The sequence below is a fragment of the Glycine soja genome, chromosome 9 (assembly GCF_004193775.1).
Source record: "Glycine soja cultivar W05 chromosome 9, ASM419377v2, whole genome shotgun sequence".
Lineage (NCBI taxonomy): Eukaryota > Viridiplantae > Streptophyta > Magnoliopsida > Fabales > Fabaceae > Glycine > Glycine soja.
In genome coordinates, this window is record NC_041010.1 from 25,360,654 (window position 1) to 25,374,417 (window position 13,764).

Consider the following 13,764-nt stretch of genomic DNA (forward strand, 5'->3'; position numbering starts at 1 on the left):
AAAATGTCACTTCATGGTAGAACACGGTATAGTTTTAGGGCATATCATTTCCAATAAGGGCATAGAGGTAGACCTGCAAAAATAACTGTTATTTCACAATTTTCTTACCCCTCTTGTGTGCGAGAGGTTCGTTCTTTTCTTGGCCATGCAGGGTTTTATAGGCGCTTTATCAGGGACTTTAGCAAAGTGGCCCTTCCACTATCCAATATGCTGCAAAAAGAGGTGGAGTTTGATTTTGATGACCGGTGCAAGGAGGCTTTTGATTGCCTTAAGCGTGTGTTGACTACCACCCCTATCATTCAGGCACCTGATTGAACAGCCCCATTTGAGCTGATGTGCGATGCATCCAATTAATCATTGGGGGTTGTCCTTGCTCAAAAGATTGACAAGCTGCCTCGGGTGATCTACTACGCTTCCAGAACTTTGGATGCTGCCCAAGCAAATTACACTACCACAGAGAAGGAGCTATTAGCGATAGTTTTTGCTCTTGAGAAATTTTGTTCATATTTGCTTGGTACTCGTGTTATTGTTTATACTGACCATGCAACTCTGAAGTACCTGTTGAAGAAGGTTGAATCAAAGCCTAGATTGATCAGGTGGATGCTTTGGATCCAAGAGTTTGATTTAGAGATCCGTGATCGGAGCGGTGCACAGAACCTCGTGGCTGACCACCTGAGTAGGATTGAGCAAACGTCTGAGGACTCACCCATTTGGGATGATTTTCTGGATGACCATTTGTACATTTTGTATAATATTTCTGATTCCTTCCCCACTCTTTGGTTTGCTAATATTGTGAATTATCTGGTTGCTTCTATTTTTCCTCCCTTAGCATCCAAAGCTAAAACTGTAAAAATTAAGAGCGATGTTAAGCATTATATTTGGGATGACCCCTATTTGTGGAAGTTATGCAGTGACCAGGTTATTAGGAGATGCATTCTCGACCATGAGATTGACTTGGTCCTGCAATTCTGTCATTCTTCCGTACCAGGTCGCCATCTTGGCATATAGAGGACAACTCGCAAGGTGCTTGACTACGGTTTCTATTGGCCCACCATCTTCAAGGATGCATGGAGAATCTGTAGCACTTGTGAGCCTTGTTAGAGAGCAGGCGACTCACTTTCATGGAGATAGCAAATGCCTCAACAACCCATGTTGTTCTGTGAGGTCTTTGATGTCTGGGGTATAGACTTTATGGGGCCTTTCCCTGTCTCTTTTGGTTTTGTTTATATTCTCCTTGCTGTTGATGATGTTTCAAAATGGGTGGAAGCAAAAGCCACCAGAACTAACGATGCTAAGGCTGTTGTGGATTTTGTTAGATCTAATTTGTTTTGCAGGTTTGGAGTCCCAGAGCCATCGTTAGTGATCAAGGCACCCATTTTTGTAACAGATCCATGTATGCCTTGCTCAAAAAGTACGGGGTTGTGCACAGAATTTTCACACCTTAACACCCCCAAACTAATGGGCAAGCTAAGATTTCCAACAGGGAGATAAAAAGGATCTTGGAGAAGATTGTGCAGCCAAACAGAAAGGATTGGAGCACCAGGCTGGATGATGCTCTTTGGGCGCATAGGACTACCTACAAAGCACCCATAGGAATGTCTCTTTATCGGGTTGTCTTTGGTAAGGCATGTCTTCTTCCCGTAGAGATAGAGCATAGAGCCTACTGGGCTGTAAAGACCTGCAACTTCTCTATTGATCAGGCTTGAGAGGAAAGGAAGTTGCAACTAAGTGAGCTAGATGAGTTCCATTTAGAACCCTATGAGAATTCCAAATTCTACAAGGAGAAGACCAAGAAGTTCCATGACAGCTTGATAGCTAAGAAGGACTTCATGGTTGGACAAAAAGTTTTATTGTATAACTCTAGGCTCGGACTCATGAGTGGTGAGTTGAGGTCAAAGTGGATTGGTTCTTTTGTAGTGACTAATGTTTTTCCTTATGGTACAGTTGAGATCAAAAGTGAATCCACAGATAAGAGCTTCAAGGTTAATGGACATCGGCTGAAACCATTCCTCACAAATCCCTCCTTAGTGGATGTAGTGGTGGAGGAGACTTCCTTACTTCGCCCTACTTCTCTTCCGCCATGACTTAGGGAGTTTTCTTTTTCTGTTTCCTTCTTTACTTTTATTGCATGTGTCCAAATTTATTGATTGTTCTTGATCTTATGATTGTGCTACATTGAGGACAATGTGTTGTTTAAGTGTGGGGGGAGATTGTTCTTTGTTTTTGGTTTTCTTGGTTAATTTTGTTATTTTGGGTTTTCTAGGTTAATTTTTTTATTTTGGTTTTATGTTTTGTGTACAACATTTCATGTTTCTCTTTGAATTTTGGGTTATGTATAGGTGATGGGTAATTGTTTTTGAAATAGGAGTTTCTTGGCATTTTGTGAATTGAAATCCTTGTTTTTCTCTACATGCCAAGTTAGTTTTGAAAGGTCGAATTGAAAGTGATAGATTTACCCTTTGTGATATTTTGAGCCATCATCATCTATTCTATTCGGTGTGTTTTGCCCCATTGATTGCTTGCACAATAGTCTTGGCTTGACTCTTGTTGATACTTCTTGGTTCACATGCATGTTGGGAGATGATTTAGGCATTTTCGTTCTTATAAGCCTCTAGCCAAATGAGCCTACCTTGAATTAATTCCTTTGATAGCCCCTTTGAGCCTAATTGTTGCTTTATTTTTCAAATATTCAAAATGCTTTTAAATTTTTGTTTTTCTGTTCTAAAAAAATTAAAAAAAAATAAAATAAAAAAATAGAAAAAGAATGAAGTTGAATAAATGAGGTCTTAGACTGGTTTGAAGACTTGGTTGATTTTGTTGATATTAGAGGTTTTGGGTTTACTACTTTTGCTTAATTTCCACTTATTCCCCATTGCTCCTCTATTCCTTTGGGTTTTAGCTAACTTATCCCATACTTTCCTCTACCTTGTCCCTGGCCCCATTACAACCTTGAAAGACCTTTTGATTCTCATGTGTATGTGTTTGTCGAGTTTGGTTGTCAATTTTAGAGTTTTGCCAAGTCTATGTGGTGTTTGTTTTCATGGGTGCTCTGAGAGTAAACAATAGCCTAGACACTTGAGAGATAGAGTGCATATCTTGTGAGGCTTTATCACTTTTCATTTTTGAGCTGATTGACTATCTTGCCATGTTTGAGGTGCTTGGATGATTTTCATGACTACCTTGATTCTTTAACTCTTTACGTGTTGGATGTTGCCCATTCCTTGAGATTCATTGAAAAATATGTAAATGTTTTTGTGTTTGTTTGTCTCTCTTTAATGTCTCGGGATTTGTTCCTTGCTTTGCTTTTGATTTTGCCTAGGAGTGCAAAAGGCTAAAGTGTGGGGGAATTTGATGTGTCATTATTTTCTCCTATTTCTTAACCCTTTTTGTCACCATTTTAATTACTGATTAGCCTTAATTGTCAAATTAATTATGCAGTTTTATCATTTGGGCCTACTTGACTAATTTTGTGTTTTTAATTTAATTTCAGGAGAATTATAAGCAATTGGGCTTGGATCCAAAATTGGGCTGAACCGGCTTGGACTTGAAGAGAGCAGACAACTTTATTTTATTTCGTCCAATTTTATTTTATTTGGCCCGGTTTATTTTATTTCATTTTTGGGCTTGGACTTAAAACAGATTTGTGAGCTTTGGAGCTGAGGACATATATAACAGCACCAGGGTTTTTAGAGAAGGGAGACTGTGGATAGAGGATAAGAATTTTAGGGTTTTGCATGTTACTATTCACGCACACTGTTCATGTAGCAATAAATTTCATTTTCTGATTCAATTTGCAATTTCGTTTTCTACTTCTGCCCTTGAATTTGTTTTTGTTTTCTGCTGATTAATGGAAGGCTGAGTTTCCAGTGTTGTTTTCTCTTGAGGATCAAGCACAACTCTCTTTGAGGTTTTGTTATTACTATTGAATTCTGATCAGTTTTTCCCCTTCACCAATTGCTATGTATTTGTTGCTATTAATCCATGCATGCTTGATGCTTGATTAATTGTTTTTGTGCTTAATTTACGTTCATGCTTCATGATCAGTTTCGTTCATGCTTAATGGACTTGTGAGAGGGATTAATTGGTGTATGCGGTGCTTAATCACATAATGACAACGTTATGTTAATTTTTTCTTAGTCAATTAATTTCGGGTTGGATTAAGTGGTTGAACTGATTAGGGATAAATTATCGTAACCTAGGATAAGAGACTTGCTTTTGAATCAAGGGGAAACAACATGTTTTAATTCTGTTATTTTCTTATTCCAGTTTGCTTGCTATTTAATTCACAAAAACAAACAAACTCCCCCAATTCGTTACTGTTTGATTAACATATATTATGAATGTTTGGTTGATAATTGCTTACTGAGAGACGACCTAGGATCACTTCCTAGATATTGTATTTTTAATGTTTATTTGATTCGGGTACGGCCTCGATCAGTATGACTTTGTTTTAAATTGAATGCATGATTTTGATGGAATTTGTGTTTCCTTTCATGAATTTGAGCAAATGTGCATGTCAAACAAAGAAAGAACAAGAATGTGAACTTGCATTTAGAATTGTTAGTCAGTAGACAGATTGATTGAGAAAGAAAAGCTTGAACCAAAAAACCGGTGAGAGTGTGTGATGTGTCATTATTTTCTCCTATTTCTTAACCCTTTTTGTCACCATTTTAATTACTGATTAGCCTTAATTGTCAAATTAATTATGCAGTTTTATCATTAGGGCCTACTTGACTAATTTTGTGTTTTTAATTTAATTTAAGGAGAATTATAAGCAATTGGGCTTGAATCTAGAATTGGGCTTGGACTTGAAGAGAGTAGACAATTTTATTTTATCAAATCTTATCTTATCCAGATTTTATTTCATCTAGATTTTATTTCGTCCAGATTTTATTTCATCCAATCTTATCTTATCTTGTCCAGATTTTATTTTATTTCGTTTATGGGCTTGGATTTAAAATAGATTTGTAAGCTTTGGGGCTGAGGACCTATATAACAGCACCGGGGTTTTAGTTTAGGGGTTTTTTTTGGAAGAGGAGAATAATTTGAGGGTTTTGCAATTCTAGTTGTTATTACTGTTCATGCACACTATTCACGTAGAATAAAATTCATTTTCTACAATTTCGTTTCTGCTTCAATCTACAATTTCATTTTCTGCTGATTAATGGAAGACTAAGTCTCCAGCGTTGTTTTCTCTTGAGCATCAAGCACAGCTCTCTTTGAGGTTTGGTTATTACTATTGAAAACTGATTAGTTTTTCCTCTTCATCAATTACTCTGTATTTGTTGCTATTAATCCATGCATGCTTAGTGCTTGATTAATTATCTCTGCACTTAATTTACGTTCATGCTTAATGATCAGTTTCGTTCATAATTAATTGGTGTATGTGTTGCTTAATCACATAATGACATCCTTATGTTAATTTTCGCTTAGTAATTTAATTTAGGGTTGGATTAAGTGGTTGAACTGGTTAGGGATAAATCCTCGTAACCTAGGATAAGAGACTTGCTTTTGAATCAAGGGGAAACATGTTTTAATTCTGTTATTTTCTAATTAAAATTTGCTTGCTGATTAAATTACAAGAACAAACACCCCCCAATTCGTTACTATTTTATCACTATCTATTATGAATGTTGGTTGACCATTGCTCATTGGGAGACGACCTAGGATCACTTCCTAGATATTGCATTTTTAATGTTTATTTGATTCAGGTACGACCTCGATCACTGTGACCTTAAACTATGAGTGATAATCTTTGCATGAATCTCTAAATTTTAGAATGAAATGTATAAATGAGGACATGAAGGCCATGATTGTACATACACAAGCTCTCTGACCAAATAGCTTACCTTGAATGATAATTGCATCCTTTGCTCCCTGTATAGGCTGAATGATTTTGTCATGAATTGAACCCTAAACTTAAATAATTATCTCCTGATACCTTGTTTTGATTCTAGGAGAGCATATGGTTCAAGAAAAATTTACTCTAAATTTGGGGGAGAAAAGTTGAAAAGAATGAAAAGAAAAAGGTTAAGCATCAGCACACACAACAAATAAGTTGTATGTTAAAAAAAAAAATAAGTTGTGATGTTACAATAAGGTCAAAAGTAAATCAAGAAAAAGGAATAGTGAGAAGGCTATTTTTTTACAAAACAAGAAAAGATCATTGGGATAAGTCAAGGATTTGTGCTCTATTAAAATCTAAACCTTTGAATCCTTGAAAAACCAATGAATTTTTGTAGCCAAGCCTCACTACAAGCCTGAGAAAGTCCTTCTGATTCTGTTTATACATTTCTGACTTGATGGCATGAGATGAAATGCAAAGATTGGACCTCCTGTTAGTTATTATCAATGAATAGCTTAAACACTTGTGCTTGAGTGAAACAGAAGCCGTGAGACTGTGGTTTGAGCTACTTTCCTTGATATCTGTCCTATGATTAACTTCATCCAATTGTATAGTTCACATTTTGTTCTCCTCTTTGTCTGGCTGCAAGTTCTGTGAAAACAAGTGATAGGTACACATTGCTTCATCTTTCTCATCATGCAATCAATAAATTTTGATGCATACACCCCTGTACATAATCACTGCATGTTTTATCACTTGAGGACAAGTGAGTTATTCTCTTTTGCTTGAGGACAAGCAAAACTGTAGATTTGGGGGAGTTGTTAGTCGATGAATACGACTATCTTTTATGGATAAAACCTGTGTATATTGTATCAAACTTCTCCAATTTATAGTTGTTTGTAATATTATAAGTACTTTATGTTAAATATAGGTAATAGATAATTTATACTTTTGTTTTGTGTGTTTAATAATCAATTTCCCTCAATTTCAGGTTAATTAGGCAAATTGGTAAAAGTGATGGCTTAGCGAGCATTCGCTAAGTGTGACAATCAGTGGCTAAGCGCGAGGAAGAATCCAAAAGAAGATGAGCTGTCAAGTTCACTAAGCGCACCGCTCTAGGTCATCAAGCGCACCGCTTCAGCTTATCCGCTAAGCGAGACAAGCGCGCTGAGCCAAAATTCACTAACGTGCGCTAAGCGGTCCATATGTGCGCTAAGCGCACGAGCACGAACAAGGCCACCTATTTAAGCCTGAAATTAGATTTGCAAATGGAGTTTGGATTTTTTCTTGAAGAAGCCTCCGCATGCATGAGAATATGGCCCTGGCTTGAAGCTTTTGCATGTTTAGGTAGTTCTAGCGAGAGAAAGGTCCAAGTTCCAAAGAGTTATGAGAGATTTTGCTATGTGAGGATCTACAGAGATACGAGTTTGAAGTGGAAGCTATTCTGAGAACATGAGATGAGTTTGTGAGTGATTTTGAGATCCTAGAGGTGAAGGAGACTTCCTCACCACTTGTGTTTTTGCAGTCTTTCATCTTGTTCTTCTCTTTGTTGTAAAGGAGGTTTCCAGACTATGGAAAGCTAAATCCTCTGTTGGATTTTCCCTGTAGGTACCTGATGTAAATATATTTCTATTTATGTAATGATGTTTTGTGTGTTCTCTGTGCTATCTGATTTTCATTCCAGTGTGCTTTTACCTTGATCATGTAGATGCATGCTCTGTTAGGGTCATTCAACAGTGGGAACTGGTCTGACTCAAAAGTCCTTGGTAGTACGGGACTAAGTTGTTGTGCTATCACGAGGGATCGGGGTACAAGAACTTAGTTGTGTATGTGTGTCTTAATGCGGTCTTGGTTGAGTTTAGTCTTACAAGAGGGATCTGCGGATAAGGCTTGATCAGGACTAGGCTAGGCTATCATGAGGAATCGGGGTCTAGCAGTCCAGGAGACAACATAGGAATGCATGAGCATTGCTAAATAGAGAACATCCTTTTTAGCATCAGGAACCTATGAGGAAGACCAATGCTTTCTCTACTTGTTTTTACACAGTATTTCTCTTGCGTGATTTTCTTTCTTTTTGCCTAGATAGTTTAAATACCTGTCCATAACCACAATTATATTTTCATACCAGATGCCTATTTATCGAAGTAGCTTGCCAGATAACACAAGTTCCCCGAGAGTTCGATACTCGGTTCTTACCGTTTTATACTACTTGTGTGATCCAGTGCACTTGCCGGCTGTGAACAGTAGCCATAGCAATTGGTCGCCATTGTTCCCACCTACCGTTGCTAGCTATGAGTGAGTGAGGGACGATGTTTTGAAGTGTAAGTCCTCCCTCACCTCTTCAGCAAATGTTGTTGCACTGCAATGCCAAGTGAAGCTGGCAGACCCTAAGGAATCCTGCAAGATAGTCATCCAAGCTTCTGAGAGTGATGACTTTCCCTTCTTGAGGGTGGTGTCAGGCATTCCACCATTCTTCTTCCTGTACAAGTGTTTGTTTGAGGTCATGGGTCTCATTCTCCCCTTGACTATTTTCTATTGTGCTCCACTTGAGAACTTGAACATGGCCCCTTCCTAATTCCACCTAAACAGTTGGGCCATGGTGAAGGCCTTTGACATTTTGTGCCCATTCTTCAACATTCAGCCTAGTTTGTCGACTTTCTTGTATTTCTTCTAGATGAAGTTGACTGGCAACATTGGTTGGGTCTCCATGAACAACGTTTCCAAGAAGTTATTTGACTTCAACTCAAACGTCTTTCACCACTTCAAGGACGTTTATTCAAGGTTTTGGCTACTGATATCGTGGTTGATGGTTTACCACTAATGTTCAACAAGGACGGGGAGCCCTGCTTCCCATTCTATTGGCAATCTGACCCCACCAGGTTCAAGTCATTTGATGAGGATTTGTTTACTCTTTTGGAGTAAATAGCAATGCTATTGTGGAGTAGCTATCAACCTTACTGGACGCATGGACAATTTTGTCTCTTCCCTCGACGAGCAATCCCCTCATTGCCTTGGACTGTTAATGTTTTTTCCTTGTCTTCCTTCTTTGTGTCTGAACTGTGTTTGTGGTCTGAATTGACATTTATTATGTTATTGTTGCTTGTTTTTGCAAGAATTATGGGTGACTTCCCTTGGATGCCACTTGTGAAGCAAGTCGAACCTACTGGCGGGATTGTGCCATCATCCACTATCGCTCCTGTTGCTTGGGAAGGGGGTCAACCTACTGTTGAGGTTGGCCTTGTTATTGGTGCTGCTGAGGTTGCCCCTAGTTCTCCTTCCTCTATTTTGGCTAAGACGATGCGAGATGACGGCGCTAGGGTGTCGGGCCGTAAGAAGTCGAGGGCCCCATTGAGCCTTCGTGCCCTAAGGCAAGCCACAGGGTTAACACCTCCGACATCAACCGAAGTTTATGCTCATGTTGTTGCTACAATCGTTGTTCCTGTTGCTATTATTATTGTTACTCTTGCTCCTCCATCACCTCATGTTGTGCCTATTCAAGTGGTCACTCCTGCTGCTAAAGTTAGTATGTTGGCTGCTTCGGCTGGTTTTGTTGTGGCGCCTTCGTCTATCATTGTTGCACCCTTGCTGAGTGTCGGTGTGATGACCATGAGTGCTCATGTGATGCCACCTCCTTCTTCTTTGGCTTCACCGACTCTGCCCTTTTCTGTGTTGGTGGCAGTGTCGCCTTCCTCATCTTCTTGTCCCTATCTCTTTGGATCACCTGTACACCTCCTATGATGTTGATTCACTATGGGGTGCAAATTACAAGCCGGAGCAAAAGACCTCGATTAGCTTTGTGTGAACCTTTGATAAGAACCTTATTCGATTAGATGGGGTGTAGAACGCTGCGAATTCTACCAAGGTTTTCCTCAAGAGAAGTTTGGCAATTCTGGAGGAGAATGCACAGCGACACCAAGAGGCTCTACGCAAGGTGGCATCCTTGGAGGCAAAGGTCACCAAATGGATGGCTACTGGTCGCATGGTTTGGAGACAAGAGCGCCCTAAGGTAGCTAGGGCCACCATTGCCTTCATTGAAGTTGTGAAGTCAAACCACCAACTGTCTTCCAAGGTTAGGGGCATTTTGGCCAAGTTGTTGCGCACCAGGTTGGATGGTGATAAGTTGTTCGAATGTTGTAAGGACTTGCAGTAGGAGCAAAAGGACTTGGCTAGCCAAGTGGAAGGCATTATGGCAAAGCATGATGAGCTTGCCAAATTGGTGGTGGACCTTGAGGCTCGACTGAAAGAGTCAAAGTCTGAGCAGCAAGTGGCTAAGGAGAGGGAGACCAAGAAGAAGCTTGAAGCGAAGGTGATAATGTGCAAGAAGGAGGCTGTGGAGAAGCATGAAAAAGGATTCAACAAGGCTATCAGGCAAGCCAGGTTCTTCACCAAGGACCTTGACTTGGGTCTTTTTGACCCTTTCAAGTATGTAAAGAACTGTGTTCTACTGGACAAGGAAGATATTGCCACTGAAGAGGAGGCTATTGAGGAGCAAGATGCTGATGATGCCAATGTTTAGGTTATTTTCTGTTTATTTTCTTCTTTTATTCATTGTTGGACTTAGGCCGCAAAGGCCTTGTAATGATGACAATTATTAGTTTTCTTCAATGCACATGTTTTTCCTGTGTTGACAAATTTTGCCCTATGTGTATGTTATGTATATTGCCTTTGTCTATGCAATGCTCCATTACTTATGGTAGTATGAATAGGTCATTATGATGAGAGTGGAATCTTTGACGATGTGGAAAGAAAGACCTCAGTGATGTAAGAAGCAAGGCCTTGGTGGTCTTGTGTGAAGTAAAGAGGTAGATGAAATCATCTCATGTTTGATTTCAACTTGATTAAAGGTCTTGTCACTCCTGCAATGGTGCTTCCTTTTCGCTTTGTGGAGCTTCTCCTCTGATGTTCATGAGGAGTTAGTGTAATTTTCCCCTGGTTGAAGGTCTTGTCAATCAATCTAGTTATAGTTCGTCTTATGGAACCTGGACCTTTGATTGTTTTCATCATGGTTCTTGAGGAGTAAGCTGGCCAAGGGTAGACCTTGGGTTTAACGAGGGAAGACCTTGTGTACCATGAGTTCCTGTGGAGATGAAACTTGGCAAAAGAGGGGCTCACTAAGGGTGAAACTTGGGTTTAACAAGCCTTGAACCAAGGACGTGTTTGCCCTAGGTTTTGACAAGCCTGTAGACCTGCATCAAGGCTTATCAAGGACGGACCTTGGGTCTTGCGAACCTATGAGACTCACCAAGGACAGACCTTATGTTTAACGAGCCTTTGGAAAGCCAACCTGTAAGACTCACCAAGGGAGGAACTTGGGTTTTCCGAGCCTGGTGTGTGCAGCGCACACGTCGTGCTCTTGCATACGATTCACTTCATGGAGTGGCACGTACTAGAGATGTGATGTGCAAGCCTGTAGGACTCACCAAGGAAGGACCTTGAGTTTGACGAGCATGGTGTGTGTAGTGCACGAACTGTGCTCTTGCATATGTGTTACTTCATGGAGTGACACATATTGGAGACGTGCTCTTGTAGAAGGGCAGACCTTGCATTTTGCAAGCCCTTTGGAGAAACAACCTGTAGGACTCACTAAGGGTGGACCTTGGGTTTTGCGAGCCCTTTGGAGAAATGACCAGTAGAACTCACCAAGGGCGGACCTTGGGTTTTGCGAGCCCTTTGGAGAAACAAGTGGAAGATTGCATTTTACTAGACAAAGATTATTTCAATGGATGTATTGGAATTTGTTTTTGTTTCAACTTCCAAGAGAACTTATTTACTATAGTTAGTGGCAATCTTCACTATAAATAGAGAAGAGAATTAGTGGAGAAAAAACACATGAAGATAGAGTGTGTGAGAAGAGAGATTATGAACCAAAGTCACTTTGTTGAGAGAAAAATGTCTTTGTGCGATAGTGTTGTCATTTCTTGTAACCATTGAGTGAGGTACTTGGATTTGTAGAGTAATACACTATTTGAGGTGAGTTACAATCTTGTAATCATTCTTGTGATAGTGAAAATATTTTTGAGACGGTTCCGTGAACGTAGGCAAGAGGTGTCGAATCATGTTAAATTTTTGTGTTTGTTATTATTTTCCTACGGTGTAATCTTTGTATGTGTTCTCAGGATCCTTTTGTGGATATGGATAATTTTATTTGTGGGAGCGTTGATTATCCCACACAAACCATAAAAAAACAAAGTCAAACAAATTCATGGCCATTTGTGAATAAAAAATTTCCAAAACCTACACGACCCTTTTGAAAAGAAATAATGCATGATGCAGAGTATTCCTCAATAAATTTTATCAATCAAATGGAAAATTGACAAACAAACAACAACATGAAAGGGGAGTAGATCGGCATAAACAGGGAAACAAAGTATCAGTTACAAAAAAGAATTCACCATCTGGACCAAAAAACAACGGGGTTGGTTATCAGAAGATTCATCGATGAAAGGGAAGTAGATCGAGAAAATAGAAAGCTACAACAAAAGAACTAAAACAGACGCAACTTACCATGGGTGATATTCCTGGCGAAGGTATAAACAGCTAGTCACCTCCCACCAATGACCCCATCAGAAATTTTACACCCCAATCAGAAAGTTTAGGCGACAAAAGTACTTTCATTGAAAGGTTTTTATTGTTTCAAACCTAATCAAATACACTCGGGTTCCTCGCGCTTTCTTTTTACAATTCAAAAAACCAAGTGGCATAATAAGTTAAAATGTTGTTATCTGTAAAATTAGCAGACATAAAAAAAGTGTTACCCTACACCTGTACCACCTTACCATACCAAATCCAATGCACACATTAAAAAGACGTTTAGATCGGATGACCCATATTTATTCAGGCATGGTGCCAAACTCCACTAACTCACGCATGGTAGAACTCGCCTCCAAAGCAAACTATTAGTAGTTTAGGTCTAGAAGAATAAGTAAAATTTACTTTTTGATAGTTTTTTGACATTAAAACTCTATTTCCAAAATGAGTGTTGCTTCAATGTAAGGATGGTTCTTGCTCATCTATGCATGGAGTCTTTAATTGACATGGATTTACCTATACAGAATCGAATTATTGAATTAGAAGATTTACTCAGGGGGTTAACTTGATAAATTGAGCAGAATGTGTAAGTGTTGTAGATTCCCTACCGTGGTCTGTTATGAATAAATATGTATATGTCAAAGATTCAATCTATCATGCTATCAATTATAGTAAATAATTTTTCTTTATTTTATTATCATATTATTTTATTAAAATATTAATTTGACAAGTCCTTGATTAAAATTAAAGACTTGTTATCATGATAGAGATTATGATAATAAGAAACAAGTTCTTTATAGTTTTAATTTAAATTGTTTTTTATTATAAGATTATTGTGAATAGGACATCAACAATTTAGATAGATCGATATATATATATATATATATATATATATATATATATATATATATATATATATATATATATATATATATATATATGTATATATATATCTGTGTGTGTGTGTGTGTGTGTAATAGTCTTTATTGGATAAAGATTAATAGATGACCATTTCCTTTACTAAATTGCATATATAGATGATATACATTTGGATGTCATCATTTAACTGACTCAATTAAAATTTTCTAATGGTTAATATTACTTTAATTTGTCAATAGGAAATTGTCAAGAAGAAATATAATAGTTTCTTTTGGCATGAGATTATCATAGTAATTAACAAGTTATTTATTATATTTTAATTTTAGTCGCCTAATGCCTTAGGGCATTAGTTGAATGAATATTAGATATGATTAAATATTTGTATAATTAATGATTAATCAAGAAGGAATTCATCAACTCTTGGTAATGAGTTTGAACTCTATTGTAACATCCCATTTTTTTAAAACTAATTCAAAAAGGATTGTTATTTATAAATAAATAGAGTTTTATAA